This window comes from Candoia aspera, chromosome 2 (assembly GCF_035149785.1).
Source record: "Candoia aspera isolate rCanAsp1 chromosome 2, rCanAsp1.hap2, whole genome shotgun sequence".
NCBI classification, from domain to species: domain Eukaryota; kingdom Metazoa; phylum Chordata; class Lepidosauria; order Squamata; family Boidae; genus Candoia; species Candoia aspera.
In genome coordinates, this window is record NC_086154.1 from 14,869,371 (window position 1) to 14,886,753 (window position 17,383).

The window sequence follows — 17,383 nt, forward strand, 5'->3', positions numbered from 1 at the left end:
CTCTGCTCTGACTGGGAGCAAACGCTGAACCCTAAAGAGTAGGGGGAATTCTGGACGGAGGCTTTACTCCCTTGAGGCAGCAGGATCGCTCCTAGTGCTAATTCAAACGTCCCTTTGAATCTCGAGATTTGTTGATTTAGGGGCTTCCACTGATTTAGGTGGGTTTGATTTCACTCTCACTAGGGAACACCAGCCTTCTGCCATCTTGGTCTCTTTCTTTCTTGGGAAATTGTGCAAGGGTGCTGTCAGACAGCTGGGGAATTAGCTCAAATGGTAGAGCGCTTGCTTAGCATGCAAGAGGTAGCAGGATCGATGCCTGCATTCTCCAGCCTCTCTCCTTCAGTTTGCCCCGTCCATAGAAAATCCTTCCCCACTCTTTCCCAGTGTTTTTAAAAATATTCTTCAGCCGCTTCAAAAAGAGTCCCACCAGTAGTTTGCTGGTTATCTGTATTTCAAGGCAAAAAGCTGTCACAACTTTAACAGCTTTCTTTTTCATAAGTTTATCTTTTGGCTTGTCGTTTGTCATAAGGTCCTTCAAAACATTCACACAGCGATTTTGTACATCCAGTAAGAAAATTTTTTCCAAGTCAGTTTCCTGGCTTAATTTCTGAACGTGTCCTTTGCAGAATGAGTCGTCCATCAGCTCCATTTCTGCTACATTTAAGTCCCCCTGCCAAGTAGTTTCACAGACACCCATTACAATTTCTTCTTGTTCTATATCTTCCTTGCAACCCACTCAGTCCATCTTGTCAAGCAGCTGATCCATTCGATTAAGAAGCTTAAGAGAGAGAGATTCAACCGTTTGCCATACAGACTCCCGCTCCTTAGTCCTCATTCTTATCCGTAGTCTTTACCCTTTAGCTTCCTCTAGTGCCCAAACCTTTTGCTGTACAGTTAAAATACAGATTTTCAAAACGTTTAAAATCAAATTTACCCCATTGTCCACTAAGGAAGAAGAAACTCGCCCGATGTATACAGTAAAGCCTTGTCAGTCTGAAGGATCTGAAGCTCTCCAGTAAACAGGAAATAAATTATTAATCCCAAAAAATGATTAAGGAATGAGGCTCAGTCGAGCTTGGTGTCTGTAAAAGGCCGCTTTGCCAGTGTGAGCTTGATGTAATCCTGACTCCCAGCCACTCCACTCATAAGCCAACTGCAGAACGACAATTTCCGTGGTCTACTTGCGAGCAGTGACTGTCCAGCCACGTGGATGATCTCAACGATTTCTCCTTCTTCCGGAGAAGTTTTGCTGGTCCGGATCCAGCATTCAGCCACGATTCACCTTGGAAATGCTGTCCTTCCAACAATTATGTCAGCTCACCATGGTGCTCACAGGAAGCAGGAAAAAGAAGAGCCACCATTGCCTCTTTCAAGGCTGGCAGAATCACCCTCTCCCTGAAAGAGGCATAAACCACCGCTTGGACCGAACCACATGCCACTTCCCACCCCAGAAGGGCATGGGTCCAGGACTCAGGTGGCCGAGCTCACAGCTCTGAGGACCTTGTCCACGTCCTCAGGATCAGCCAGCTCAACAAACACCTCCAGGATAACTGAGCTCAGATGTGTCTTGGTCACTTCCAGCAGACCTGGCCAGCTGGCATCTAATTTCAGCTCCTCAGTTCCCGAATCTTCTCCTCAATTCTTGCAGTTTGGTGGATCAAGGCTGCCTGGCAGTGGGGAATTAGCTCATGTGGAAGAGCGCTTGCTTTGCATGCAAGAGGTGGTGGGATCGATGCCCACATTCTCCAGGCACTTTTACTTTATTCTGCCATCTCATTAGACCATTTTCATCTCCTCAGTTCCTGCATCTTGTCCTGAATTCTTGCAGTATGGTGGATCAAGGGTGCCTGGCAGCTGGGGAATTAGCTCAAGCGGAAGAGCGCTCGCTTAGCAGGCGAGAGGCAGCAGGATCGACGCCTGCATTCTCCAGTCCATCTTGTTCGGTTTTGGCTCCCAGACAGACCATCCTGTTCCAGGCACATGGTGCACATTCTCCTGGGTTTCTGCGCTGTGGCAGAGCAGTCGAGGCAGGCGGCCGGGAATCAGTGGCAGTGCTGAACTCTTGCTGTGCTTGCAGGAGTCCGTGGGATCAACGTCCTCCTTCTCCAGACGGCCTTTTGCTTGATTTTACCAGCCATACAGAAGAGTCCCCACCTCCACCCCTCTCAGTTTCAGCCTGTCAGCTTCTATCTGGCTGTTTCTTGAAAAACGATGGAGCAGCACTGCTAGGAAGCTGGGCAATCAGCTCAAATGGTACAGCGCTTGTTTAGCATGCAAGAGGTAGCAGGATCAATGCCTGTATTCCTAAGCTATTCTTCTATATTTTGCTCCATCCATAGAAAATCCTTCCCCACCCAGTTTCTGCATCTCCTCCCAGGTTCCTTCCACATGGTGCTCCTAAGCTACTGGGGAACTCCCCCTAATGCTGGGTGATCGCTTAGCCTGAAGAGATGGTGGGATCCTTTTTCTGGAAGAGCTTTACCTATTAATCAGTGTAGTTGCATTGGGAGAGGAGAGACAGAGATCAAGGGAGGGAAGGGAATAAATTGGTGTTATTAATGCTTGCTGTGTGGGCAGGATCCCTAAGGTGCTTAACATCTCCTTGTTGCCAGTTACCCCCAGAGTGGAGTGCTTAGCAGACCCAGCAAAACCTGAGCTCCATTCATTTCAGACTAATAGGATGAGGGTCCTGCACATAGTGGAAAGCAGACCCGTTTGCCTCAGGGAGCATTTCAGTGTTTGCAATTCACAATGCAGGGATGAAAAAGTAAGCAGAGAGTAAATGATCAAACTGGTGATTGCAACATTCTTTTTTAGCCCCTGCGAAAACAGCTACGGCTTTGCTTTCTGTTTTAAAAATCACCTGTAGAGGTTTTCTCTGCCAATTCGGACCCTGAGATCATTCTGGATCCCCTGCATGTGCCCATGCTTAATGAAGACGGTAGTCAAGAATGGGAGGACCTATTTGGCAGTGGCACCAGCCATAGAGTGTGCTCCCTAGAGAGGCTCACCTTCTGCCCTTTTGTGCCAGATGAAAAGCATTTTATCCTCCTAGGAACGTTAAAGGCTGGGATTTTTAAAAAGTGCTTTTCTGTGTTCGCATTGTGTAGTATTGCTGCTAATTTGATGTTGCATTTTGCTACTGTGCTGTTCTTAATGTCATGTTCTTAATTTTCATTTTAAGTTTTAAAAAATCTTGCGTAACTGTAGCGAAAATGATGCAGCAAAAAACAGCAAGAAACGAACAAAAAGGTTTATCACTGGGTGTTGAAATAAGAAAGCAAGACCGAGGTTTGGACATGTCTCTTTGTCATGCACTTGTAAAGTAAGCCAATCCTCATGTGACCACAGGACACTATGTGTGTGCGAAGACTGGTTGTAAGTCGTTTTTTTTTTTCAGCACCGTCGTAAGTCCAAACTCACTATACAAATGGTTGTTAAGTGAGGACTCCCTGAGCTACAAGAACAACCAATCTTCTCTAGAATGGTTGCCAAGGTTGCTTTGTTTTGTACTCAGAAGTGTTGTTCTAATTGCATTCAGGACGAGATAAAGGGGTAACTGAAATGCATACCAAATTTATTTTGCAAATGTATTCCGAGTATGCAAGTTACAAGAAGAATATAAACAGCATAGAGAGGTCTGTTCCATTCACAAAATCTTCTTGTTGCCCAAAATCATCAAAGTGAGCTAAGCAGAGAGATTATTATGTACAATGAGCCACCATGAAACTTCTCCTAAATATGTATTATGCAACATGTAGGCTACAATCCCATGCAGGTTTCTTCAGGAGTAAGTTACATTAAACCAAGGAGGAGCAGTGTGTGGCCCTCCAGATGCTGTTGGACTGCCAGGTCCCAACGTCACCCACCATTGGCTATGCTTGCTCAGACAGCATGGAATTGGAGTTCAAGGAAGTCTGGGAAGAGACCCCACTGCTAACCCTTAGACTGAAAGAGAAACAAGATATGGACCGGAGAATAATGCTGTGGATATTAAAAGGTCTTGGCAGGTTTTCCAGGTGAAAAGAGAGGTTTATGGGGAGTTAATGGAAAGTCAGCCACAATACTTAACAGCCTTCTCTGTGTTTAATTCCAGTTCCGAGGAAAAGATGGGATTTCTCCATTACATTTGTCAGTGGTGCAACAGCTTGTAATGCGTACATATGGTTCTGACTTGGTTGTTCTGTTGCAAAACCAACTTCCATAGTTGCTATAGATACACTTATACCTCATGAAGTAAAGGTTACCATCTGCAAGGGGAAAGATAAAAATATGTGAAATTTGTACATCTTTAAAACACAGCATATGCCAGGGAAGTAGGGAACTTGCTGTCTACCTGATGTAACTGATCAACAGCTCTCTGCACTGGCCGTGCTGCTTGGGGCCAATGAGAATGACTGGTCCATTGTCCCTAGTCACTGGTGCGTAAGCTCGATATAAGCAATGGAGTAGAGTGAGCTAGCTGACAGTAGACGTAACGATGGGGATATGAGCTGTATCTTCACAAAGTCCTCCAGCAGGATTCCTATGACAGGAATCAAGTGTCTTTTTCTTGATGCTGGCACTGTACAAAAATTTCTTGTTACGTCCTATATGTCCCGCATCAGTTTTCCGGAAGATCAGTACAAAAGAAAACAAAACTCACCGTTGACAGGTTAACAGGGCATGGGATGGGCTTGGGCTAATGTAAGTGAGAGCTCTGTCAATGTGCATTCACGCTCCCTCCCACACCAGCTCACACCCTCCTCCACTCTATTATCTTCCCAGCCAAGGATGGATGGATGGATGGATGGATAGATGATAGGTTGATAGATATGACAGAGAGAGAGAAGATAGATGTGTGTGTGTGAGAGAGAGAAAGAGATGATAGATGATAGGTAGGTAGATAGATATGGATGGATGGATGGATGGATGGATGGATAATCTTTTTGACTTGAACTTTAATGTCAACCCAAAGGATTGGCTGTGCTGGCAGTGAGTGGCCATACCTGGTAGCACTCAGATGTATGGAAAATGATGCTGGAATAGTCCAAAGACTATTGTTTTATTGTATTTTAATGACTATTCTTGTTTTACTGTAAACCGCCCAGAGTCACTCTTCAAGTGAAATGGACAGTGACCAAATTTGAAATATATATATATATAAAATCCTCACTATTGAAAATAATAACGCTAGTAGGAAGTACAGCCACACAAACCTATTCATGTTGTGTCCCACTATACTGGGACATAATCAGCATTACATCCCTTCCCGTTTAAATCAGTCACTTGTTTCTTTTCTTTTTTTCTTTACAAATAGTTCTGGCCGTTTCTTGAAAGACCACCGTTCCTGTGTTCAGCATCAGACAGACCTGGGTACACAAGTTCATCCTTCCATCGTAACAGCGGTCGTAAGTGGAACCCAAGCGTGATGTTGGGCAAGACCTTAGGATTTTCATTGATCTCCTGGATAGCAAATGCCAAGGCAAGGAAGTGGTGGTTTGTTACAGCACTGAAAATAACATTATTTAAGAAGAAAACTTTACAAAGTGCTGATTAAGCATTACCTAGGCAGATGGATCTGTGGAAGGCAGGCGTCCAGCTTCTCTTACAGCCAAGCTGCAATGGCTGCAGAGGGTAATGTCCAGTGACTAAATGGGAAACGGGGCACTGCTTTAAGCAGACGTAAACAGCTAATTGGAGTTTGGCAGATCACTGCCAGCATCATCACTAAGTCTTCGTAGATTGTACAGCGAGGGTTGTTTTGGAAGAAGAGGGGAAAACATTAATTGAAACAATTAAAGATGACTACAGGCTGCCTTTGCGACTGGCTGTAGATGAGATGGAGGCGTTGTTGTGAGGACACCTCTCTTTAAAACATCTTGATGTCATTGTCAGTGACACCTGGGGATGATCCCAGAGTCTTACACTGAGAACATTTACGTTACGTTACGTTATGTTATTTTATGTTATGTTATTTATTACATTTATATAGTCACCCATCTCACGAGTGTGACTCTGGGAGGTATGCAGTAAACCAAAGCAATACAAACACATCTTAAATAACCATTAAAAACAATTAAACATAAATATAAATATGACACGGGAGAGTGTCTCAAAGACTCACATGTAATAAAGCCATCTTGCGGCTCCCTGTTTATTATTGTTATCCCTGCTATCTCTTTGGCCGAATAACTGTTGCCAAATGAGGACACTGCCTTGAAAGGTTTCCAAGTCCTCCACTGAAACTGCTTTAGAACAAACACAAAAGTTGGTTGGCTGCTTTTCTTTGTGGGAGGGGCTGCCCTATTTGATGTGGCAGGAGGGGATCAGGGAAGAAGGGTAAATAAAGCTGGTTTGGAGGAGTGGTGAAGGTGGTGGACCAGAAACCAGGAGATGGTGAACTCCAATCCTTCCTTGGACATGAAGGCTGGCTAGATGACTTTGGGTCAGTCTGTCTCTCAGGTCATCCTACCCCATTGGGTTGTTGTTGTGGGGAAGATAGAAGGTGGGAACATTATATAAACCACCTTGAGTTGAACAAAACAAAGGTGGGATATAAATGTAATAATAATAAAATAAATGTTTACATTACCATGGGAGATGCCATGACCACTATTCCTTTTATAACTTGTAGCTTCAATATAACTGCCACAAGCTGTACGTCTTGGGTTTTTAACTGAAAGCTTACTAGCAAACAGACATTAGAGTTTTAATAGTATATAGGTAGGTGGGGTGGGGAGAAGTTTTTAATTTCAATTTAGGTAAAGGTAAAGGTTTCCCTTGACGTAAAGTCCAGTCGTGTCCGACTCTAGGGGGTGGTGCTCATCTCCGTTTCTAAGCCTTAGAGCCGGCATTGTCCGTAGACACTTCCAGGTCATGTGGCCAGCATGACGACTCGGAACGCCGTTACCTTCCCGCCGAAGCGGTACCAATTCATCTACTCACATTTGCATGTTTTCGAACTGCTTGGTGAGCAGGAGCTGGGACGAGCAACGGGAGCTCACCCCGCCGCGCGGTTTTGAACCGCCGACCTTCCGATCGGCAGCTCAGCAGTTTAACCCGCAGCGCCACCGCGTCCCAGTCTTAATTGGTTCTTTACTGCACCTCCAGCAACAGACCAAAAAAGTGCACATTTGTGTGCAGATGGTGATGGAACCTTCTCGGCAGTGGCGCCCGCCCTTTGGAATATCCTGCCCCCGGAGTTGAGACGGGTTTCCTCACTCCCGGCCTTCCGGAAGAATTTGAAGACCTGGTTCTGCCGCCTTGCTTGGGATGGGGAAGTAACAGCTCCACCTGGGGGTGGTTGGTGCCATAGCACCCCTATTGATTGAGATTCCATTCTCCTCTTGGATTTTACATTTATTATCTTATTTATATTTTTAGATTGTAATTTAGGTCTATATGTTTTTATTATTACTTTTATTGTAAATCGCCCAGAGTCCCCCATTGGGAGGAGATGGGGGGGTGATATAAATTTAAATAATAAATAAATAAATAAAATAATTGCATGGCTGGTGTGCCACATGGAACAGGTGACCGCAGGGCTCTAAGTTGGACGAGATGAATTTAGGCAACGCTGAACAGGGTGAAGCAAAGAATAACATATTAAACTACCCCACGATGCGTGGAATCACATGGTGTTCAAATCCTCCATTTGTAAAGCCACGCATTGGCCTATGAAAAGCTAAGAAGGATCATTCTCAAAATATCAAAACCACTACTCAAGATTCTTGCCTGCATTAAACTCTATTCAAATCCCTACATCTGGCTGGCTTCCTTTTCCATATTCCATGTTTTTTATCCCTGGATCTTACCAATATAACTTGCATAAGTGTAACATTGTCCAGAGTAAGTCTTACAAGTCTCTTCTTTCTGATAACAGCCTTTGTCATTTCCGGATTCACAGACTTTACAGATGATACCTTGGGCTGACAGAGAAGAGGAGATTTTTAAAGGGACAAGAAATCAGAAACAAAGGTGAGGACCATTTGGAATAGTTCTTCTCAAGTTTGGATGAGGAGCAGGAATTGTCTACAAGTAGAGGAATTTTCCATAAGCAGATTTATTTTGGGAGTAAACTATTTCTCTGCCTGATTTGAGACCATTTCTGCTTCCCGTCAACGCTCCATGCCCCCAACCCCAAAATAGAGATTTTTTCAAGGGAACAGAGATCTGCCACAGAAAGGACAAGAGGAAAGGTTTGCTTGCACAAACAGCATTTTTCTGTTGCAAAATTGGACACAATTTTGTGTCCCTAAATTAAATTAAAGCCCTAAATTAGAAATCATACATAAAATGCAACACCTAACCGAAACGGATGACAATTTTCATATTTTCAAGAAGGAACAAGTGCAAAGTATTATTGGAAAACCCAAATTGCTCAGGCAATGAATACAATATATCAGGTGCAGCTGTTTTACTGGTTTTTTTACAGTACGGTAAGCCGATTGGAAACCAACCACAATTAAGGCCGCCACGCATGGAGGGAGGATTAAATCTCTGCTTTCTGCAGATTGGTTTGTGAAATTCAGCCTCCCCCTTTGCAAAGACTATTTGTAATTATAGTGAAGTTATTTAATGAAGTTTTTAAAAGGGATCTAGTGCAGAAATCAATTTTAGGAAGCAAGTAGCTGGGAAATGGGGGAGACCTTAAGCCTTCTGTTGTACTCTGCCTTACATTGCAGTGAACAAAAATCAGAAAGGGAGTTGCAATATTTGTATTTAATCCTCAGGCTCTACCATCAAGAATTAAAGTAGTCTTATAACTCAAATCACCATTAACTCCAATCAAATGACTTGGCTGGGTAGCAGATCAACAAAAGTTGGAGGCTCCCAACTGCTTAACAGGAACAGGTCTCTTCAGAGCAACTCAGGTGTTGCACAGAGCAAGCACAGATGGACCAGGCCCTGCTCCTTCATCTATGGGAAATGAAGGTACGGAATGGGGTGTCCTAGGGGAGGGAATGTCCTGAACAGGACTGCAGAACAGTTAGTCTTCAGATGTTTTGAATCTACCGAGAAAAATCAGGTGGATGAAGAGGAGCATTGCATAAGTCATCCCCTCCCCATCACGTGCAGATGGACTTTAGAGAAACGCTTGAATATGGATGAGTCTTCCCGGAAGATCTCTCTCTGTGGTCTGTGAAACTAGACACATCAGCTAATCTCACCCACTTCTGCATGGTGACTTTTTCAGCTTCCTACATATCGGCACCATTTTCAGTCCCACCAGTCTGCTGCTTTATTGACTGAAGCCCTTCTCTTTCTATCCTCCTACCCATTCCCTGATTCTGTTGTGATATGAAAATATCAAATAAATTATAACAGAGGAGGCCTTCTCAAACCTGGGTCCTCAGTGAACATGCTCCCACAACACTTTTCACTGCAACATCTTCCAGCTTGAGACTCGACTCTTCTCTTTGTCCCTAAACCAGGGTTTCTCAACCAGGGTTCTTTGGAACCCTAGGATTCTATGAGAAGTCACTAGGGGTTCCCTGGGAGATCACAATTTACAGAAAAAATTATTTCCAATTTGGGCAACTTCACATTAGAGGTAAGTTTCATTCTTTATAGTTTAATAACACTCTTATTTTAACAATAGTTTAAAAACACTGTTAATGCATCTATACAGGCCTACCCATGAACCGAATATAATAATTTTGTAACTTCTGGCCTATATTTGAGCCTGAATGTGCAGGGGTTCCCTGAGGCTTGAAAAATATTTCAAGGGTTCCTCCAGAGTCAAAAAATTGAGAAAGACTGCTCTAAAGTTTTGCAAATACTTACCAACGCTGCAGAGGAGCAGAGCAGGGAACCCAAGGAGAAAAATCGTATTCATCTTGCTTTAAGTTCTGAAATGACAATGTCCTGAGTCAATATTAACAGATAAAAAGGGGAGTTCAGATATCCAGCTTGTGGAGTTTCTAGTGTATATTCACCAAATCTCTGAGGTCAGCCAATAAGGCGGTGGGGCAAGATATGTGCCTATGTTTTCTTTTGGGAATAAACAGACGCAGATACGGCAGCCAAACCAAGTCGCAGGGGTTGGCAAATAAATCAGTAACTCTGCATAAGGTCTCCTTTATGTTACTTCCTCAGGTGCCCACCCCTAAAAACCTTGTGTCTGTGGTACAGTCGCCTGTGATTCTGCAAAGAAAGAAAACATGAGAGGTCACCCTGCCAATTTTACAGCAGGACAGGAAGCCATGACCAGAAGAGGGAACGAAATGATAGCATGTCCGGTGTTTGGAGGTCCATCCTCAGCTTGAACAAATAGAAGGGGAGCTCAGCCCCACTCTGGGTCAGTGGGTTCCACTCTCAAACCGCCTTAGGAAGTTATTCTGACATTCACTCCAAACAGGTCTTGACCTTCTCAGATGTTTGAAGGTCGGTATTATATTATTCCTCCTGTTTTACTTTCCAAGGTTATAGATTCCCAAGTCCTTCCATCTTTCTTCATAGGACCTGGTTTCTGCTCCCTGGTCATCCTCACTGTTGTTGGAACCCTCTGGAGACATGGCCTAAAATGCCCTGTGCCTTTCTAGCAACCACATCACCCTGCTGAGTCGTATTCCACTTGCAATCCACTACTGTTCAAGACAGTTTGACACAAGTACTGTTACTAAGCCAGGATTGAGAATGTATTTCAGTCTGCATTTTTGTAGCAGTGATCCTGAGGAAAAGGAGAAGATCTGCTTCTGGAGATCCCTTCCAAACACACTGATGATCTTCCACCACCTCTGCTCTGAGATTAAGACTGACACAACTTTCACTCTCAAGGAGATGTTAAGCACCTTAGGGATCCTGCCCACACAGCAAGCATTAATAACACCAATTTATTCCCTTCCCTCCCTTGATCTCTGTCTCTCCTATCCCAATGCAACTACACTGATCAATAGGTAAAGCTCTTCCAGAAAAAGGATCCCACCATCTCTTCAGGCTAAGCGATCACCCAGCATTAGGGGAAGCTCCCCAGTAGCTTAGGAGCACCATGTGGAAGGAACCTGGGAGGAGATGCAGAAACTGGGTGGGGAAGGATTTTCTATGGATGGAGCAAAATATAGAAGAATAGCTTAGGAATACAGGCATTGATCCTGCTACCTCTTGCATGCTAAACAAGCGCTCTACCATTTGAGCTGATTGCCCAGCTTCCTAGCAGTGCTGCTCCATCGTTTTTCAAGAAACAGCCAGATAGAAGCTGACAGGCTGAAACTGAGAGGGGTGGAGGTGGGGACTCTTCTGTATGGCTGGTAAAATCAAGCAAAAGGCCGTCTGGAGAAGGAGGATGTTGATCCCACGGACTCCTGCAAGCACAGCAAGAGTTCAGCACTGCCACTGATTCCCGGCCGCCTGCCTCGACTGCTCTGCCACAGCGCAGAAACCCAGGAGAATGTGCACCATGTGCCTGGAACAGGATGGTCTGTCTGGGAGCCAAAACTGAACAAGATGGACTGGAGAATGCAGGCGTCGATCCTGCTGCCTCTCGCCTGCTAAGCGAGCGCTCTTCCGCTTGAGCTAATTCCCCAGCTGCCAGGCACCCTTGATCCACCATACTGCAAGAATTCAGGACAAGATGCAGGAACTGAGGAAATGACAATGGTCTAATGAGATGGCAGAATAAAGTAAAAGTGCCTGGAGAATGTGGGCATCGATCCCACCACCTCTTGCATGCAAAGCAAGCGCTCTTCCACATGAGCTAATTCCCCACTGCCAGGCAGCCTTGATCCACCAAACTGCAAGAACTGAGGAGAAGATTCGGGAACTGAGGAGCTGAAATTAGATGCCAGCTGGCCAGGTCTGCTGGAAGTGACCAAGACACATCTGAGCTCAGTTATCCTGGAGGTGTTTGTTGAGCTGGCTGATCCTGAGGAAGTGGACAAGGTCCTCAGAGCTGTGAGCTCGGCCACCTGAGTCCTGGACTCATGCCCTTCTGGGGTGGGAAGTGGCATGTGGTTCGGTCCAAGCGGTGGTTAATGCCTCTTTCAGGGAGAGGGTGATTCTGCCAGCCTTGAAAGAGGCAATGGTGGCTCTTCTTTTTCCTGCTTCCTGTGAGCACCATGGTGAGCTGACATAATTGTTGGAAGGACAGCATTTCCAAGGTGAATCGTGCTGAATGCTGGATCCGGACCAGCAAAACTTCTCCGGAAGAAGGAGAAATCGTTGAGATCATCCACGTGGCTGGACAGTCACTGCTCGCAAGTAGACCACGGAAATTGTCGTTCTGCAGTTGGCTTATGAGTGGAGTGGCTGGGAGTCAGGATTACATCAAGCTCACACTGGCAAAGCGGCCTTTTACAGACACCAAGCTCGACTGAGCCTCATTCCTTAATCATTTTTTGGGATTAATAATTTCTTTCCTGTTTACTGGAGAGCTTAAGATCCTTCAGACTGACAAGGCTTTACTGTATACATCGGGCGAGTTTCTTCTTCCTTAGGGGAGAATGGGGTAAATTTGATTTTAAACGTTTTGAAAATCTGTATTTCAACTGTACAGCAAAAGGTTTGGGCACTAGAGGGAGCTCAAGGGCAAAGACTACGGATAAGAATGAGGACTAAGGAGCGGGAGTCTGTATGGCAAACGGTTGAATCTCTCTCTCTTAAGCTTCTTAATCGAATGGATCAGCTGCTTGACAAGATGGACTGAGTGGGTTGCAAGGAAGATATAGAACAAGAAGAAATTGTAATGGGTGTCTGTGAAACTACTTGGCAGGGGGACTTAAATGTAGCAGAAATGGAACTGATGGACGACTCATTCTGCAAAGGACACTACAGAAATTAAGCCAGGAAACTGATTTGGAAAAATTTTTCTTACTGGATGTACAAAATCGCTGTGTGAAGGTTTTGAAGGACCTTATGACAAACGACAAGCCAAAAGATAAACTTATGAAAAAGAAAGCTGTTAAAGTTGTGACAGATTTTTGCCTTGAAATACAGATAACCAGCAAACTACTGGTGGGACTCTTTTTGAAGCGGCTGAAGAATATTTCTAAAAACACTGGGAAAGAGTGGGGAAGGATTTTCTATGGACGGGGCAAACTGAAGGAGAGAGGCTGGAGAATGCAGGCATCGATCCTGCTACCTCTTGCATGCTAAGCAAGCGCTCTACCATTTGAGCTAATTCCCCAGCTGTCTGACAGCACCCTTGCACAATTTCCCAAGAAAGAAAGAGACCAAGATGGCATGCAGAAACCAACTGGAGAAGGCTGGTGTTCCCTAGTGAGAGTGAAATCAAAACCACCTAAATCAGTGGAAGCCCCTAAATCAACAAATCCCGAGATTCAAAGGGACGTTTGAATTAGCACTAGGAGCGATCCTGCTGCCTCGAGGGAGTAAAGCCTCCGTCCAGAATTCCCCCTACTCTTTAGGGTTCAGCGTTTGCTCCCAGTCCGAGCAGAGCTCAAATCCAAATGCACAGAATGCACCAACCCAGACCTTGGTTTCTTGGATCCGGCTAAGTGGGATGTGGGGATTCACCCACTTCTGAACACTTTTTAAAACCATGGTTAAGCGAGGAGTAGCTCATCTGTCTGGGAGTGTGGAAAAGAATAATTAATAGCCCTCTCTCAGGCTGAATGATTCCCCAGCCGCCCCTCAGTGCTATTCCACAGCATACAAAGCGACAGGCAGGTACCAGGTAATACATAGGAATGGATTAGATGAGGATGATTCTGTATATGGATGGCAAAAGTGAGCAAAGCGTTGACTGGAGAATGTGGGCATCGATCCCACCACCTCTTGCATGCAAAGCAAGCGCTCTACCATATGAGCTAATTCCCCACGGGCAGGCACAATTGATCCACCAGACTGCAGGAACTCAGGCTAAGGTTCATGGACTACAGAGATAAAAATGGTCCAATAACGTGGCAAAGGAAGGTGGAGGTTTGACTAGGAGAATGTGGGCATCAAACCCACCACCTCTTGTTCATCAAGCAAGCCCTTTTCAGATGAGCTGATTGTGCAGCATCCATCGTTTCTCAAGAAAGAGCCAGATCGAAGCTGACAGGCTGAAACTGAGAGGGGTGGAGGTGGGGACTCTTCTGTATGGCTGGTAAAATCAAGCAAAAGGCCGTCTGGAGAAGGAGGACGTTGATCCCACGGACTCCTGCAAGCACAGCAGGAGTTCGGCAAAACTGACTGAGCAAGATGGACTGGAGGATGCAGGCATCGACCCTGCTGCCTCTCGCCTGCTAAGCGAGCGCTCTTCTGCTTGAGCTAATTCCCTGCTTGGCTTCGGGAGGGCAGGAGCTTTCAACTCTTCTTTGATCTAACTGAAAGGGTTGATGCAGGCACAGGAAGCTGTTAAAAATCCATGCTATTGCAATAAAAATCAGGAAGACTCAATGCGCCGTTTTGATTCTAGGAATATGGCTCCAGACACTTCCGGATTTTGACACGCTCTAACTACCAAACAAGAAGGAAGGGGAGGCGAGGGAGCTGGAAGATTTGTAAAGTCTTGTGTGCTGTTGGTGGACGGACTGACAGCTTGAGCTGGTCGGATAAGGTCTCTCTTCTTTCTTCATGCAAATGAGCTTCTGGATTTATGGGAAGGAACAAATTCAAAACAAAAGGTTTTCCAAATCCAGCCATGACAAATCTTTCCCAAATATTGCCTTTTAACTCTGTTACTTACCTGTAGTGCTGAAGAGCAGAGCAGAGATCCCCAGGAAAAGAATCTTATTCATCTTGGATTTCAAATGTGTGGCTTCCTAGTCATAAAATAAGAGATGTGTCTGGAGCAGGTGTGCGATTCCAATTTATACACTAAAATGAACACATGTTGAGTAGTGGGCATGGGTGGAGTTTCAGGCTTTTCTGAAATGACATGTCAATGTGTCCAGAGCACTGTAAAACCTGTGATGTTGACATTTGCCAGAATTTGGAGAAATAGAAGGTGGTTTGTGCCAAACAAAATGATTTAGATATTGTGTTCCTCCCAGGCTGAGTGCACCATCCAGACTTGAAGTTAATCTCAAAATAATAAGGTGCTGGTGAGCATAGAAATGGCAGGAACAGCGAGATCATGCCAATCTACTTCCCACTGGGCACCCATCTGTGTTTTCCTCATTGGGTAGCTCGTAAACCACATATTTCAAAATACAACAATATGATAGTTTCTGAAATGATATACATGGCAGTTGCAGTCCTTGAAAGAATGTTAATATCTATGCAACTTCGTGAATGAGCATGTTAGCATCCTTGACCCAAGATCAATCTACGGCCAATTACATTCCATTTGTGGTCTTGGGTTTGGCCTCCACAATGCTATGCTAAGGATTTCTCTTCTCTGCCTTTGCTTCCTTTTACCTACTGGCCCTCCTGTAGCACCAATTCGTTCACAACCTTAAATACTGTAGCTATTACACAGACTAATATGTTCTGGATGTCCAAATATCTAACAATAACTCATCAGTGATCCATGCAGTTAATTAAAGAAGGTTTGAAGCTAATGGCATATACGGGAGATTCCATACCTAGAATTAGCTGATTTCAGTTTAACTTTGTGATCATCAGCAGTTAACAAGGTATGGAGGATTTAATGCATACAGGTCAATGAGAAAAACATAAGGAACATCTGGCATGAGGACTGTTACCAAGTGAATATGATCAGTAGATTGTGTTCAAAAAGACAATGCATCGGCCATTTTGGCGCTGCATCAGCCAGCCAGCCGTACGTACTAGAATTCCAGAAAGTGGAAGCTAGAGGTGGGCTGTCTGACTAATTGCTCATAACTCCTATGCAGGTTGTAGATAACAAATTGTTAACAGGAAAAGGCCTAACTTAGGTAGGAAACTCAGGCAGAAACCCTGAAGGGACCAACTGGGTTTGGTCAAGAGTTCAAAAGAGGAAAATCACTTTGGGAAGATCCCCTATTTTAATGACCCAAAGATATCTTGGATGCAGACAACATGACACTAGAGTTCGGTAAGCATGTATATGCCATGAGTTCACAGATGCAAAACACCAACCTAAAAACAGGAAGAGGCAATCACACTGGGAAGGTAGCATCTTCCTCAATCTTCCCCCCTGGTACTGTGGCTGTGCTGTGAAATGGGTAAGACTCTGTGTATTTTGGTGTGGGATTATATTGGAATTTAAGGCTTAGAATTTATAAATATATGTGGTATCAACACTTCCTATCGTGCATTACTTCTTTATTTTACTTTTTGGAGTACTTATGATTCTCTTTACGTTCTCAAAAGAGGAGGAGGAGGAGGAGGAGGAGGAGTCTTCCTGCTCTCTATTAAACTTTTTCTCTTGAGGTTTTCTCTTTTATGGGCATTAACTTTCCCATACACTGATGCATGGAGAAACCAAAGCACACCAGGTCCCACAGGGAACTTCTGCCTCGAAGCACTTTGGCTGCTGTGTGACAGAATTACCTGGCCCAGTTTCTGGGGTGTTTCCTTGGCCAAGTCCCTCCCAGAAGCAGGCTGACTGAGTGGGGCTGACTGTTATGGCCTGCTGGTCATGTCTGCAGATCAGGAGGAGAGAGAGGAAGTGGAGCCAGGAGATCGAGGATAATTGTCCTGGAGGGAGTGATTCCAGTAGTGTTGAAGCTAATAACTCCACTCTGGCTGAGCCCCACATCTCCCTGCCTGCACCCACTGACAGCTTCTCAACTCTGAAGTTCAGCCACCCAGTCCCAAGCGAGAGCAGGTGATAAAGATCCAACAGCAGAGGGCTCTGAGGGTCTGAGAGGCTAGCCAAGAAGCAGACCAGCAGAAGAGCAGACTTAATGGGTAAGGTGCCTGAGCTGTGCATTTGGGTGGAGATTCAGCATAGCTCATTTATTGGCCTCACTCCCAGGGAGAAAACACTGAGAATTTTTCAGGCCCTACCTCTGTTGGGTTTACCTTTCTGGGCCATGCTTAGAACTCTGGATTCCACCCCACTGTGTCTTGCAGTGAATATCCCGCAGAAGGTTGATAATTCAGACCAATCAACTTCCCATTTATTTTAAGTCTCCAGAAACAGCCAATGGCAGTTACAGCTGAGCAGATCAAAGGGTGCTGGAAATTAGTTTGGCAGAATCAGCTTCCGCAAATCGGTGGATAACTGACCATTTTGTAATAATTCTCTCTCTGTTGTATTCTAGCTGCTCCATTCGTATCTCCTTTGCATCACAGGCCAGAGATTTCCTGCCCTAAATCATGAAATCACAGCATGTGCATCTTCCTGTATGAGAGAAGGCCCTGATTCATTGGGTGATATATTGAGGTTCCAGAGAACGATTCACATGCTCTACCCTTTCTGATGCTCATAGATCTCTTTGTTTTAATAGCATTAAACTGAGAGCTATCGTTTTAACTGAGCCCATGGTGGAAATGCGCAGCATCCGGCATGATGGCTTGCCGGTTGTGAAGGGAGCTCCATAATGATATTCCACCCAGGTAAGACTAA

General features: G+C 44.8%; 5 non-coding genes across 5 annotated transcripts; 2 read left to right on the top strand and 3 right to left on the bottom strand.

Annotated features, from left to right (window-relative positions):
* The first annotated feature begins 255 nt into the window (after positions 1 to 255).
* Positions 256 to 328, top strand: TRNAA-AGC (transfer RNA alanine (anticodon AGC)). The gene has a single exon. It is a non-coding gene; the product is annotated as a tRNA-Ala (tRNA).
* Positions 329 to 1,675: 1,347 nt separating this feature from the next.
* Positions 1,676 to 1,748, top strand: TRNAA-UGC (transfer RNA alanine (anticodon UGC)). The gene has a single exon. It is a non-coding gene; the product is annotated as a tRNA-Ala (tRNA).
* Positions 1,749 to 11,614: 9,866 nt separating this feature from the next.
* TRNAA-UGC (transfer RNA alanine (anticodon UGC)) lies at positions 11,615 to 11,687 on the bottom strand. The gene has a single exon. It is a non-coding gene; the product is annotated as a tRNA-Ala (tRNA).
* A 1,345-nt stretch (positions 11,688 to 13,032) lies between these two features.
* TRNAA-AGC (transfer RNA alanine (anticodon AGC)) lies at positions 13,033 to 13,105 on the bottom strand. Its single transcript has one exon. It is a non-coding gene; the product is annotated as a tRNA-Ala (tRNA).
* Positions 13,106 to 13,685: 580 nt separating this feature from the next.
* Positions 13,686 to 13,758, bottom strand: TRNAA-UGC (transfer RNA alanine (anticodon UGC)). The gene has a single exon. It is a non-coding gene; the product is annotated as a tRNA-Ala (tRNA).
* Positions 13,759 to 17,383: the final 3,625 nt, after the last annotated feature.